We start from the raw sequence: 12,999 nt of genomic DNA on the forward strand, positions 1-12,999 counted from the left end.
ACTAAGGCCCGGCGCCCGGGGCGCGGGGGCAGTCGCGGGGAGCCGCCCGCCGCACCCGGTGCATCCTCCGCCCGGCGCCCGCGCACCGGCGTCCGCCCGCCGCCCGCCCGGCCCTCCGCGTCGTCGCCCGCGTCTCCCGCCCGCTCGCCCGGGTCGCTCGGATCGCCGCCACGCGTGGAGTCACAGCCCCGGAGCCGCCGCCGCCGCCGGCACTGCCGCTGCTGCCAGCAGCCCCTTGATTCCCGCGGCGCACCCGGCCATCTTCGCTCCTCCGCGCGGCCGGGGCGGGAGGGGGCGGGGCGCCCGCGTGCCCCGCCCCCTCTCGCTGCTCCGCCCCCTCCGCCCGGAGCCCGTGGCGGCACTGTCTGCGCTCCCTGCTAGTCCTGCAGTCTCCCTCCGCCGCTCCGCCTCCAAGCTCCCCCGGGGCTCCTCGGCTCCCCGCTCCTCTACCCCCGGGCCCCCACCTCCTCCTGCTGCTGCTCCTCCGGCTCCCCAGCCGGAGGCTCCTTCTCCCCGCAGCCGCTGCCCCTCCTTCTCCTTCCCCTCCCGCCCCGCGCGCTCCTCCCTCTTCCCATTCCATCACCTCCCTCCTCCGGCCTCGCCGGGAAACCGCGCGGGGGCCAGGATGGGCGCCGCCGCGTCCGTCCGCCCCCGGGCCACCGCGGAGAGGAAGGAGGGCCGGGAGGACGGCACCCCACCCGAGCAGCAGGCGCGGCCGGCCTAGGGCTGACCCCTGGGACCCAAACAATTCCCGGGGGAGAGGGCGGTCACCTCACTTTCCCCCCCCCGGGGTTTTGGAAGTTCGCGGACACCCCCCCCCCCTCCGCCCACTTGGGATGCGGGGAACTGTGCCCTGGGTCTCCCGAATACCCAAGATGGTCCCGCGAAGTGGGGTAAAGCCCCGTAAGTGAGGCCGAGGGAGCTCGGGTAGCTGGAAGAAGTACCCGTGGCCCGGCATCTGGGGTGGAGCTGGGAGGACACACCTGGAAGCGGGGAACTGGGCAGGTGGGCGCTTATGCGTCCCTGCCCGGAGAGCCCGAGAAGGGCTCGTCCGGAGTCCCCGCTCTGGACCAGGCCACCTGACCTGCCTTGAGCTCTTCCACCTTCCGGACTGCAGGATCTGATAGTTTGAGCAGAGACCCAAGTCGGCCACTGCTGGGGAGGTGGCCAGGTCAATTCCGAAACCTCGAAACTTCGGTGGTAATTACGTTCCGCTCGCATCTCAAGCTACAGAAACTGAAGTCCAACTTTAGGGTTCTCTCTTGCTCCAAGTGTCCCAGCTACTTGGTACTCCAGTTCCCTGGCCACAAGACTTAATGCCAGGAAATGCAGGAAAGTATCAGGAAGGTTTTAAAACACTGTTATGATGATATAAAAATAGCTAGTAAAAAGTCAAACAGCGATCCAAATCTAGATACATAGAAGAAACTAAAACTAAAAGAAAACCTTTCAAACAGCTCACAGTAGTTGGCAATCCTTCGGTGAGATGGTTTTTTAAAAAACTATTTACCCTCCAAAGTGTTTGTAAAATGGTAATGTTACTTGTATGAGGGGAAAATGTTTTTAAAGACTGTGAAGGCATGGAGATTGCTAACTGGTTAGACATGCTAACCCCAACCCTAACCTAAGGAAGGTGTTTCCTCCCCTCCTCCCACCACTGCACAGAAACTTCCTTGCTCTCCAAGTATCTGCCCCCACCCGAAACTTACATGCCAGAAATCCCACCACTAGAGTCCATTTAGTGAAACATGGATGATTGTTGGATGTTCCAGAGAAAGGCAGGGAGAGGAACAGAAAAGCAAATACTTCCCGATCTTGCACATTCCAGAGGATACCCAGATGCCAAGTCTCCCTGCTCTGACATCTTCCCTCCTGACTGGCATGAGTTATTGCCAAGGGAGCTGCCGCTGCCTTTTCTCTCTCTTCCCACCCACCCGCAGTCACTTTGCCACCCAGGGTGCCGGGGCTGAAGCTGCTTTCCCGCCTTCCCAGGCATCATGTACTTTCAGAATTTCACAGATCTGGATACCGTCGCTCAAATCTGCCCTGAATGGGGTTGCGGGGTGTTAGAGAGTGAAGCCAGCCTCTCCAGAGAGAGGAAGAACACCCACACATCAAAGGACTCATACAAAGAACAGCAAGAAGAGAAAGCATCAGGTAAAGCGTAAGGGCAGGGGGGGGGGGGGGGGGGGGAGTTCCATCCAGTTAGGTGCTGAGAGGCAGGCGTGGACTGGCTTTCCCCTGCGGGTGGGAGGTCTGGCGTACCGGTGGAACCGCGCTGCACACCTTCTGCGTACAAGCCCCGGGCTGGGGATGGGCATGCTGAAGAGAGTAAGATAGATTCTGTGTGCCCCCCAGGCCACAAGGCGCGTACAACTGTGATTTGTCTACAGATGAAGTCCGGGTTCCGACCCCAAACTGAGGATGCAGAGAGGCCCCTGAGACTCAAAGGAAGACACCTTGGATGTGGAAACTGAGGCTCGTGTCTTCAGATTCCCCAGTTCTGAGCCCTGTCCCCTTGGCATGTGGATCTGCTGACCCCAAATACTTGATTCTGGTAGCAGATGGTGACATCCCACCCAGATCTCCCTGGCTGGGGCACACACCATTCGTGGAGGTTCACCCTTGGCTGACAGACTTCTGAGAGGTTTATGTCCCCCACCCCCCAACCCAGGGACTGATTCCGCAGCAGGACAGTCCTGCCTCTTGCCTTCGTGAGACAAAGTCCAAGCCACCACACTCCAGAGCTCCCTGTGGGCTACTGTGGCTTTGCTAGCCATTCCCCACCCTCACCGGCCTCCCAAACCCCTTCAGTCCGCACCCCCCCAGTCCTGTCACTCACAAGACGATGGTCCCCACAGGCACTGCTTCTAGGGAGCCTGACCCAAGAGAGTCAGATGTGCTTGCTCTCTTCCAAGCACTTGGCAAATATAAATCATTTGACCATCATGACAACACCCGCGGATATTCCTCATTCCATGTGCACGTCACCAGAGAAGAGTTCGGAAAAGGGGGACACAGCGCGCCAGTGAAGACAGATGGGAGACCTTCACTGAAAAAGCCTTGTCCACACACGCGTTCGTGGTCCCTGGACCCCTCTGACTTGAGACATGCAGCAGGCCTAGTGCTTTCCTCTTCCCCAACTGAGCTAACTAAAGAAGGCCAGAATCTAGGGCCCCCAAGGCCTGTTGACAGCACCATTAGCCCTTTTTGACTTGTAAGGTTTGCCCTCAGCAGCCTCTGGTGGTCCCTGAAGACCCGTGCAGGGAGCTGGGACAGATGAGAGGCGGTGGGGGAGGAAGGGAAGCTGGACTCCCCAGCCCCGCCGGGAGTCCGGGAGAACGGTTCACGCGTTACAGATCGTTAGGGAGAAGAAGGCCCATCTTCCTTACGGTCAAGGGGGGCTCTCCATGTGGGACTGAAACCAGAGGCACACGCCGGAGCCTGGAGCGGAAGAAGTCTTTGGTCTGAGCTGACGGCACAATTACACGTTCTTCGTTGCCTCTATATTGAAACCACAGCCTCGCCAACGCCGAGCGCCAACGTTGCCGTGACCTATCCGCTCCCCAAGGTTTCTGATGGAAAAACAGCTCAGGAAAAATCCACTTAGGCTCTGGGTAAGTGAGGAGCAGATGCTTGTTCGCTGCCCCGACCTTCTGGGAAATCCCTTTTCTGAAACGGTTAAAATGCACTCGAAGCATAGCTTGCAGAAGATTTTCCTTAAAATGCTTGCTAAGGAGTAAAAGCAGCACGCTCTTTGCATGCCAGACGAGCCGACACAGAGCTCGAAGATTTCTGCTCTTCCCGTTAGAGTCTGTCTCTGTCCCCACTCCTCTTCCCAAAGGAAAGTCTTCATTTTAAAAAACAAACTGCGGAATTGCAGCTAGACACATTCGATGCTTGAGAAACTTTTAGAAAAGGGAGTACCATGAAGGCCACAATCATCGCATCCAAAATGAGAGAAATAAATACTGCCAAAGGAGTCTTGCTTACTCGTGTAAACAATCAAGTGTTCTAGGAAATGACACATTGGCTAATTCGGCACAATGTGCTGAGAGGAAACCGGAAGTGGGAAAGATTGGGTCTGAAGAAGAAACGGCTCATTGTTTGGCATTCTTTAAATGCTGGAATAATTACTCAATTATGGGCACTTCCCATATATTTAAATAATGCAAATCCACAGGCTGTGGAGGACATTAGATGGAGTTCCTGCTAATTCCTGTCTGGCGGGCTTAGGGACTGCAGAGGAAGGGACAAAATGCCAGAACTCTTAACCTGGGAACCCTCTGCAGGCTCAGGGACTGGAATGGGGACAGGGTGGGGCTATTCCCTGATGTTTTACTTTGTGGCTTTATGACTTTAACTTTAGACACTTACTTGACCTGTGATCAGAAAAGCTGTTGTTTAGATCTCGAATGTGGTCTGAGAGCCTGACAGCGCTTTTCCCAAAAGTGTAAGTGCGGCCAGTTTGGAGATTCGGGGTTTTCTCATCTCCTAATCTTCCACTCCAAAGACGTGCAGGATATTCTGGAAAGACAGCCAAGCAGTCTGTGTTTGGTCCATCTCAGTGCAGTATTCTGCTGTGTGTCGGCTTCTCAGCCCCAAGCAGTGTTCTTGGGATTGATCGTGGCTGTTGTGTGGACCCCATTTGTTTCTGAGTAATTAAAATTCAGATTAAAAAAAAAATGTTAGACCGATTTCTCTCCCAATCTTAGAACGCTCAGAATCACCCACTTCCTTCCTCTCCAAGTCTCCCCCCCCGCCAAGGCTACATTTTTACCTCTTTTCCTTCCCAGCCCGTGGGTTATGTTCAACAAAATGCTAACGAGTAAACTGAAAATGTATTCCAGGCAAACCGTAATTTTAGGAAAACACAGCCGCCGTGAGCCAGCGTACTACAGGACACTTCCTTCTGGCTGGATTCTCCGGTTCAGGATTATGACTCCGGTCCCCTGTGTATTTGGAAAAACAGATTCTTACACTGCAGACCTCTGCCTCGTGAGCCAAGCCGAGCAGCTTGGAAGTCTCCCACAAGAAGGAGGATTTATGCAACACAGAAAGGAGCAGCCTCTGGGTCATGAACCATTTTTTTTTTCCCATTTGACAACACTAGTGTTACAAATGAGTCTCTTCTGCAACATGAATGGAACAGTTTTGAAATACAGTTAACCTCGCTAGATCCTAGAGTGACAACCCGGCAAATCCACAAGGTGGTTGTTATGTACCCGTGATTCTCAGCCAGGGACGACTGTGGCCCCCGGGGGACACGTAGCAGTGCCTGGAGACAGTTTTGGAAGGAGGTTGCCCTGCGTCCAGTGAGGAGAAACCAGGGAGGCTGCTCAGCACCCCACGGGGCACAGGACAGCTCCGACACAGAGAGCGATCCCCGCCACGTGCCACTAGTGCCGAGGCTGAGACACCCCTCCCCGGGCAAAGTGGGAGGGACGCTTGCACTGCCTAGGCTTTTATGGCGCGGAAACCAAGGCTCAGAGAACGTAAGTAACGAGTCGAGTGTGATCTGACCACAGCTATAAAGCATTGCCCTGAGCCGGAAGCTCAGTGTTCCCAGCTGACCTCCGTATTACTCGGGGTTTTCCAGAGACACAGAGAGCTAGACAAAGAGATTCATTCTAAGGAATTAAGGAATTTGCTGATGTGATTACGGAGGCTGATGAGTCCCCGGATCGGCCATCAGCGCTTGGAGACCCAGGACAGCCAATGGTGTAGCTGGTCCAAGGCCAGCGGGCTCGAACCTCATGAAGAGCTGATGTTTCAGTTCAAGTCCAAAGGCAGGAAAAGCGAGGTCCCGGCCCAACGGTCACGCAGGAGGAGCTGCCCCTTCCTCACGGAGAGTCATTCTTTCTGTATCATTCAGGCCCTCGACGAACCGCGGGAGACCCACCTACATCTGCTTTCCTCAGTCTGTTGACTCAAACACGGCTCGTCCAGAAGCAACCTCACGGACACGCCCAGAACAACGCTTGCCCAGATATCTGGGCGCCGCGTGGTCCAGTCAGGTCAATGTGGAAATGAGCAATCGTATCTGTCCACTTTACACCCAGCTGCTCGGCGTTCCCACAACTCCTTCTGCTCAAAGAGTGGTTCATAAGCCGGCTGCAGCAGCATCGTGGGGAGCTCACTGAAGCCCCCAGCCCAGAGCCGTCGGTGCGCCAAGCCCCGTGTCACACACACAGAGGGGATGGGATGGGGGAGGGGCCATTTCCCACTATTGATTCCAAGAGCCATCTGGGTAATGTTTTCCCTAACTTCATAATCAATAGGGGTTTATGGATCATTTAAGAGGTGCCACGCCCAGGGGCACCTGGCTGGCTCAGTCAGTTGAGCATCTGCCTTGTGCTCAGGTCATGAACTCAAAGTTCTGGGATCGAGTCCCACATCTGGCTCCTTGCTCATTGGAGTCCGCTTCTTTCTCTCCTCTGCCTGCCGTTCCCCTGCTTGTGTGTGCGCGCTCGCTCTCTCTCTCTCTCTCTGTCTGAGAAATAAATAAATAAATCTTTTAAAAAAAGAAAAGAAGAGGTGCCAAGCCCTACTCTAGTCAGTGAGCAAAGTATGATCACGGCCACGTTCACACTTTCTCTGCGTGATAAACACATTTAAGAACTGGCTCTGTTAGTCACTCAACTTCAGGCCATGCCTCCGTGAAGTCCAGCCAGAATTACCTGACACAGAAGAAGAAATGGGCAGAAAGCCAGCCCCAAGCCAGCTATGCTGTAAACAACGTGTGATTGTTGCTTTGTTTCCTATGCCTCTCCCCGCCAGGTGTTCCTACCCAGAACTGGCCACATCCCTTGTGGTCTGTGTTCTGTAGCGCACAGTGGAGAGGTAGGGTCCTGTCTTAGCCCGTTCAGACTGCTTTCACAAAAGACCACAGACTGAGTGGCTTATGAACAACAGAAATTTGTTTCTTACAGTTCTGGAGGCTGGGAAGTCCAAGGTCAGGATGCCAGCATGGTGGAGTCTTCTGGGTCTCTGTGTCCTCCCATGGCAGAAGGGGTGAGGGAACTCTGGGTCTCTCTTAAAAGAACATCGATCCCATTCACGAGACTCCAACGCCATGACTTCCATGCCTCCTAAAGACCCCACCCCCTGGTGCCATCACACGGAGGGTTAGGATTCCAACATATGAATTCAGGAAGCACACAAACATTCAGACCATAGCAGATGCCTCCTTTGAAAAAAAAAAATATGAAGAATTTCAAGATGGCGAGAGTAGAGCATTAAATCTAGCACAAGTCCTCTGGAGCACAGGGCCCTGTCCATACCTTCTAGCTGCCATGTCCTTTGAACATTCCGTGGGGACACCAATTTTTGGTTATAGCACAGAAGATCGTTTGGGGGGGCAGGAAGACCTTGTCTCTGCAAATCAAACCACTTGCTCCCCAAGGCTTCTTTGCCTGGCCAATTACCTCCCCAAGGTCAGCATGACATTGCCAGCAGGAAGAACGTCCCGTGCTCGTACACCCTGAGCTCCCTGGTGTTGTGGGTTGAAGTATGCTCCCCAAAACATACGTTCAGGTCCTATGCCTGGTCCTGGTGAACATCCCCTTGTTTGGAAATAGGGTCAGATATAATTAGTTAAATTAAGATGAAATCACACCATCATACCTTAACCCCATATGACTGGTGTCCTTAGAAGAAGAGAAAAGATGCAGATATACAAGGAGAAGGCCATGTGATGAAGGAGGCAGAGATCGGGGTGATGCAGCGACAAGGCAATGAATGCCGAAGACTGCCGGCAATACCAGAAACTAGGAGAAAGACCTAGAACAGACGCTCCCTTGAGAGGCTTCAGAGGGAGGGAGCGTGGCCCTGGCAACAACCTAATTTCAGATTTCAGCCTCCAGAGCAGTGAGAGAAGAAATTTCAAGTTTTTTAAGCCACCCAGTCTGTGGTATTTTGTTGCTGCATCCCCAGGAAACCAATACGCCTGCAAATTTGTCCCAGGCTCCTGCTGCTTTGGGGTTGGGGGCACAGAGCAATCTATAGGATTCCGTCCACAGAGTCCCAACCAATGCTAGGAAATCCCAGAAAATAGAAATCCACCTCAACAGCCCCCAGAAATCCTACCAAACCCAGAAGCCCCAGGCATGTCACGCTTGACTCCAAGACCCCATTCCGTAAACAGAAATGGTGCCAGCCGTGCAGACCACAAGCAAGCGGGAAATGCCCGTATTTGCCGTGAGCGGCCCGAAGCTCACAAGTACCTTGAACCACAGGGCGTTCAACCTGTTGTTAAGGAAGTGTCTCTTTGTGAGAACATTCGGCTGATCCTCAAGTAGGAGTGATGGAATCTGGGTTTGAAAGAAGCCCCCACCCTTACGGACGGACTGGATCCTGGCACTGAGCTGCGGGGGCTGCTATGATCCCGGACAGATAGCCAGCCGGGCCGACGCGCTTGCGTGGAAGAACACACCACCTATGACGCAGTCTTGCCAAAAAATCAAACCTGAATCCAATCAAAGCCTGCAGATCCGATTACTAGCTTCCATGAAACACAGACATCGCAGGACCATAGTCACATCTTTGGCGATGCTATCAGCAAAATCCCAGCTGGGCAGACTCTACCCAACCAATGGCCTTGTTTCTCCAAGAAATACACTTCTAGGGGTACAAAAGTGATGGAAAGGAAGCCTACAGATGAAAAAGAGACTAGAGGGGCACCTGGGTGGCTCAATGGGTTAAGCCTCTGCCTTTGGCTCAGGTCATGATCTCAGGGTCCTGGGATCGAGCCCCACATCGGGCTCTCTGTTCAGCAGGGAGCCTGTTTCCCCCTCTCTCTCTGCCTGCCTCTCTGCCTACTTGTCATCTCTGTCTGTCAAATAAATAAATAAAATCTTTAAAAAATAAAAAAGAAAAGAAAAAGAGACTATAGAGACATAACAACTGGTAGCCTGGTGTGGGCTGTATTTGAATCGTGATTAATAAAGCAGCTGGAGGGGCACCTGGGTGGCTCAGCCGGTTGGATATCTGCCTTCGACTCAGATCATGATCCCAGGGTCCTGGGATCAAGTCCCGCATCAGACTCCTTGCTCAGCAGGGAGCCTGCTTCTGCCTCTGCCCTCTCCTTCACTTGTCTTCTCTCTCTGGCTTTCTCTCAAATAAATAAATAAAATATTTTTAAAATAAATAAATAAGTCAACTGGAAGAAACCTCTGTGATATTTATGAGGCAACCGGAAATGGCAACACTCCTTGAGAGGTGATGGTATTAAGAATCCTTGTTTTTTAAATTTGGGTTGGAAAATGATGTTTCAAAAGTGCCTTGGTGGCTCAGTCGTTAAGCATCTGCCTTCGGCTCGAGTCATGATCCCAGGGTCCTGGGATCAAGCCCCGCATCGGGCTCCCTGCCGGGCGGGAAGCCTGTTTCTCTGTCTCCCACTCTCCCTGCTTGTGTTCCCTCTCTCACTGTGTCTCTGTCAAATAAATAAATAAATAAAATCTTCAAAAAAAAAAAAAAAAGAAGGGGCACCTGGGTGGCTCAGTGGGTTAAAGCCTTTGCCTTCAGTGCAGGTCATGATCCCAGGGTCCTGGGATCGAGCCCCGAATCAGGCTCTCTGCTCATCAGGGAGCCTGCTTCCTCCTCTCTCTTCTTGCCTCTCTGCCTGCTTGTGATCTCTGTCTGTGGAATAAATAAATAAATAAAATCTTTAAAAAAAAAAAAAAAGAAAATGATATTTCAGTCATTTTTTAAAATAGTCCATACATTTTAGAAATGCATTTGGAAATAATTATGGGAAATATGATATATCTAGGATTTGTTTAAACATCATACAGGTGATGGAGAGCAGGAGTGAGTGGATTTGAAACAAGGTCATCGTGAGTTGATAATCGTTGAAGCTGGTGATGGGTCAAGGAGGTTCCATGCGCTGTTCTCTGTCACATATACATGCTTAAAATTTCCATCATGACAAAAAATGTTTTAATTAATTCCATCGGAACTTCATAAAAACGGCTGAGTCAGTAGAATCTGAATTTTGGATATTGGATTGGTTTTCTCTAGCTGCTGTAACAAATTACTGTAAATGTAGTGACTTGAAGGAACGGAAACTTACTATCTTACAGTTCTGAAGGTCTGAAGTCCAGAATGGGTCTCTTGTGCTACAATTAAGGTGTCAGCTGGGCTGTATCCCTTCTGGGGCTTCCTGGGGAGGTTCTGTTTCCTGACCCTTTCCAGCATCTAGAGGCTGCCTGTAGCCCTTGCCTCACGGCCCCTTCCAGCAGTCGGGTCCCTCTTCTGCCCTCACTCACATCTTACCCCTCCTTCCCTGATCCCGACCTCCTGCTTCCTTCATAAGAGGACCCGTGTGACTCCATTGGGTTCACTTGGATAATCCAGAATAATCTTCCTGTCTCTTCAGATCTCTAATTTAAGCACATCTGCACAGCCCCGGTTGTGTCTGGACATCTTTCGGGACCATTCTCCTGCCCCCCACAGATGTGATTCAGACCAGGTATTTCGCATTGGCCGAGATGTGACACGCTTTCGTTCAAAACCAGGACACGGTGTTATGGTTCCTGCATCCCTCAAGAGGGGTGGTTCTACTTCCCAGGAACATTCGGCAATATCTGGAGACATTTTTGATTGTCAAGATGCGGAGTGGGCTGGGAGCTGCTGGAACGTAGCGAGCAGAGGCCCCGCATTATAGCACCGAGGTTGAGAAATTCTGGGCAAGAAGCAGCGGAAAGGCAAAGAGCATCTTCCGTTCTCTGCTGGATATCTACAAAGAGCGGGTAATCGATGAATATTGTTGCATGAATAATTAGCCTGCTCCACAGATACATCACACCTTGCCGTCAAATGGCCTTAGATGTAGTGACCGCAGCTCAGACAGGGCCCTGTGAGATGCTAAAAGTTGAATGTAATTCAGAATATCCAAAAAAGTATGCGTTCGTGCTGAAAGCACAAAAAGAGAGGCGCCCAGACTTGATGTGCCCGTAGGGAAGAAAACACACCACCTCTTAAGCAATCTTGCCCTAGAATCCAATCCCAGTCTGATCAAAGCTTCTAGAAAGATTCCACGGATTCCCAAGGTCTTATTAGCAGATAAAAGGGTATTTACACATCTTAGGATTCCTCGAGTGCAAAGGTCTTTGGAGCTAGAGAGAAAAGTATATTGTGAGAACCACCTACACTCCAGTCAAGGGATAGAGCTTAAAACTAAGGGATGGTTGGGGCTGGGGGGTGCCTCAGTTGGGGGAGTGTGTGACTCCTGACCTCAGGGTCATGAGTTCAAGCCCCATGTGGGGTGTACAGGTTACTTAAAAATAAAGTCTTAAAAACAACAGCAACAACTAAGGGTCAGGGTCTTGAGACCACATCCCATGAAATACAGCAATACATAGCAATCATTAATAGCCTTCAAGTGTCCCAGTAGGGGCATTGACAGGAATCTAGCTAGGGGCCAGCTCAAATCTTGGATGTATATGCAGGCTCGGGCATGGGATGGTAACTGTTGTCTGTGATGGGGATACGCCTGAGCCTGAGAATTTAGAAAAAGTACAGAAATTTAAGAGAAGCAAAACTACAGGATTCGTATTTGGGGTGAAGAGGGAATCTGTGCATATTTGACATCTTATGCATTTGTAAAGTTTCCAAGATTTTCTGAGCTTTGGAAACCACTGTAAAATGCATAATTAGGTAATTAATCTAAACTTGTCATTTTAGTTGAAAACTAATTTTATCCACAGTATTGGAACCTTTTTTTTCTTTTTCAGTATTGGGACATTTTTAAGAAAACATAAAAACAAATAATGAAGGTTCCAAGTGTAGTGGTTGTCACGTCTGCTTTACACGCAGAAGGTCCTGGGTTCGAGCCCCAGTGGAACCACGGGTGGAAAGTTCTTTTTCTCTGGGGCGCCTGGGTGGCTCAGTCTGTTGGGCATCTGCCTTCAGCTCAGGTCTGATCCCAGTGCCCCGGGATCAAGTCCTGCATCAGGCTCCCTGCTCCACGGGGAGTCGGCTTCTCCCTCTGCCTGCTACTCAGCCCTACTCATGTTCTCTCTTTCAAATAGACAAATAAAATCTTCAAAAAAAGAAAGAAAACTTAAGCTTCACTATATGTTTAATTCATTAGACTTAAAAGTTATTTGCGTACTTGTTAATTGAGACAGTTGAAGTGATTAAAAAGGAAACTACAGTACACTGTCGTGTGGGGCGTTTGGGGCTTTTTTTTAAGGATTTTTTTTTAAAGATTTTATTTATTTATTTCACAGACAGAGATCACAAGTAGGCAGAGAGGCAGGCTCCCTGCTGAGCAGGGAGCCCGATGCGGGACTTGATCCAAGGACCCTGGGTCATGATCTGAGCTGAAGGCAAAGGCTTTAACCCACTGAGCCACTCAGGTGCCCCTTTAGGATTTTATTTTTAAGTCATCTGTATGCCCGATGTGGGGTTTAAACTCAACCTCAAGATCAAGAGTCGCATGCTCCCTGACGGAGCCAGCCGGGCGCCTCACACTGAGTTTTTGTTTTGTTTTAAAGATTTTATCTATCCATTTGACAGAGAGAGATCACAAGTAGGCAGATAGGCAGGCAGAGAGAGAGAGAGGAGGAAGTAGGGCCCCCGCTGAGCAGAGACCCCGATGTGGGGCTCCATCCCAGGACCCTGGGATCATGACCTGAGGGGAAAGCAGAGGCTTACCCCACTGAGCCACCCATGCGCCCCCCCACACTGAGTTGTAAATGTGCTTGCAAATTCATGACAGTATTTAATGAACTAAGTTTGCCAGTAGGATCAAGCATTTTCCAGAGGTCCCTTGCGAGAGGTTGTTACTATTTGCTGGACTTTAAAATGAATTAATAAAAAGAATAATAAGGTTTCTCGGCTGCACTTAAAAGGTTAACGTAAACAAGGCTTTTTTTTTTTTTTTTTTTTTGATTTTATTTATCTGACAGACAGAGATCACAAGTGGACAGAGAAGCAGGCAGAGAGAGAGAGGGGGAAGCAGGCTCCCTGCCGAGCAGAGCCCGATGCAGGGCT

The 12,999-nt window shown here is 51.1% G+C and overlaps 1 non-coding gene across 1 annotated transcript; it reads left to right on the forward strand.

Moving 5' to 3' along the window:
• Positions 1 to 11,776: 11,776 nt before the first annotated feature.
• On the forward strand, positions 11,777 to 11,848 carry TRNAV-UAC (transfer RNA valine (anticodon UAC)). The gene has a single exon. It is a non-coding gene; the product is annotated as a tRNA-Val (tRNA).
• The last annotated feature ends 1,151 nt before the right edge of the window (positions 11,849 to 12,999 follow it).

The sequence above is a fragment of the Mustela nigripes genome, chromosome X, assembly GCF_022355385.1.
Source record: "Mustela nigripes isolate SB6536 chromosome X, MUSNIG.SB6536, whole genome shotgun sequence".
NCBI classification, from domain to species: Eukaryota; Metazoa; Chordata; class Mammalia; order Carnivora; family Mustelidae; genus Mustela; species Mustela nigripes.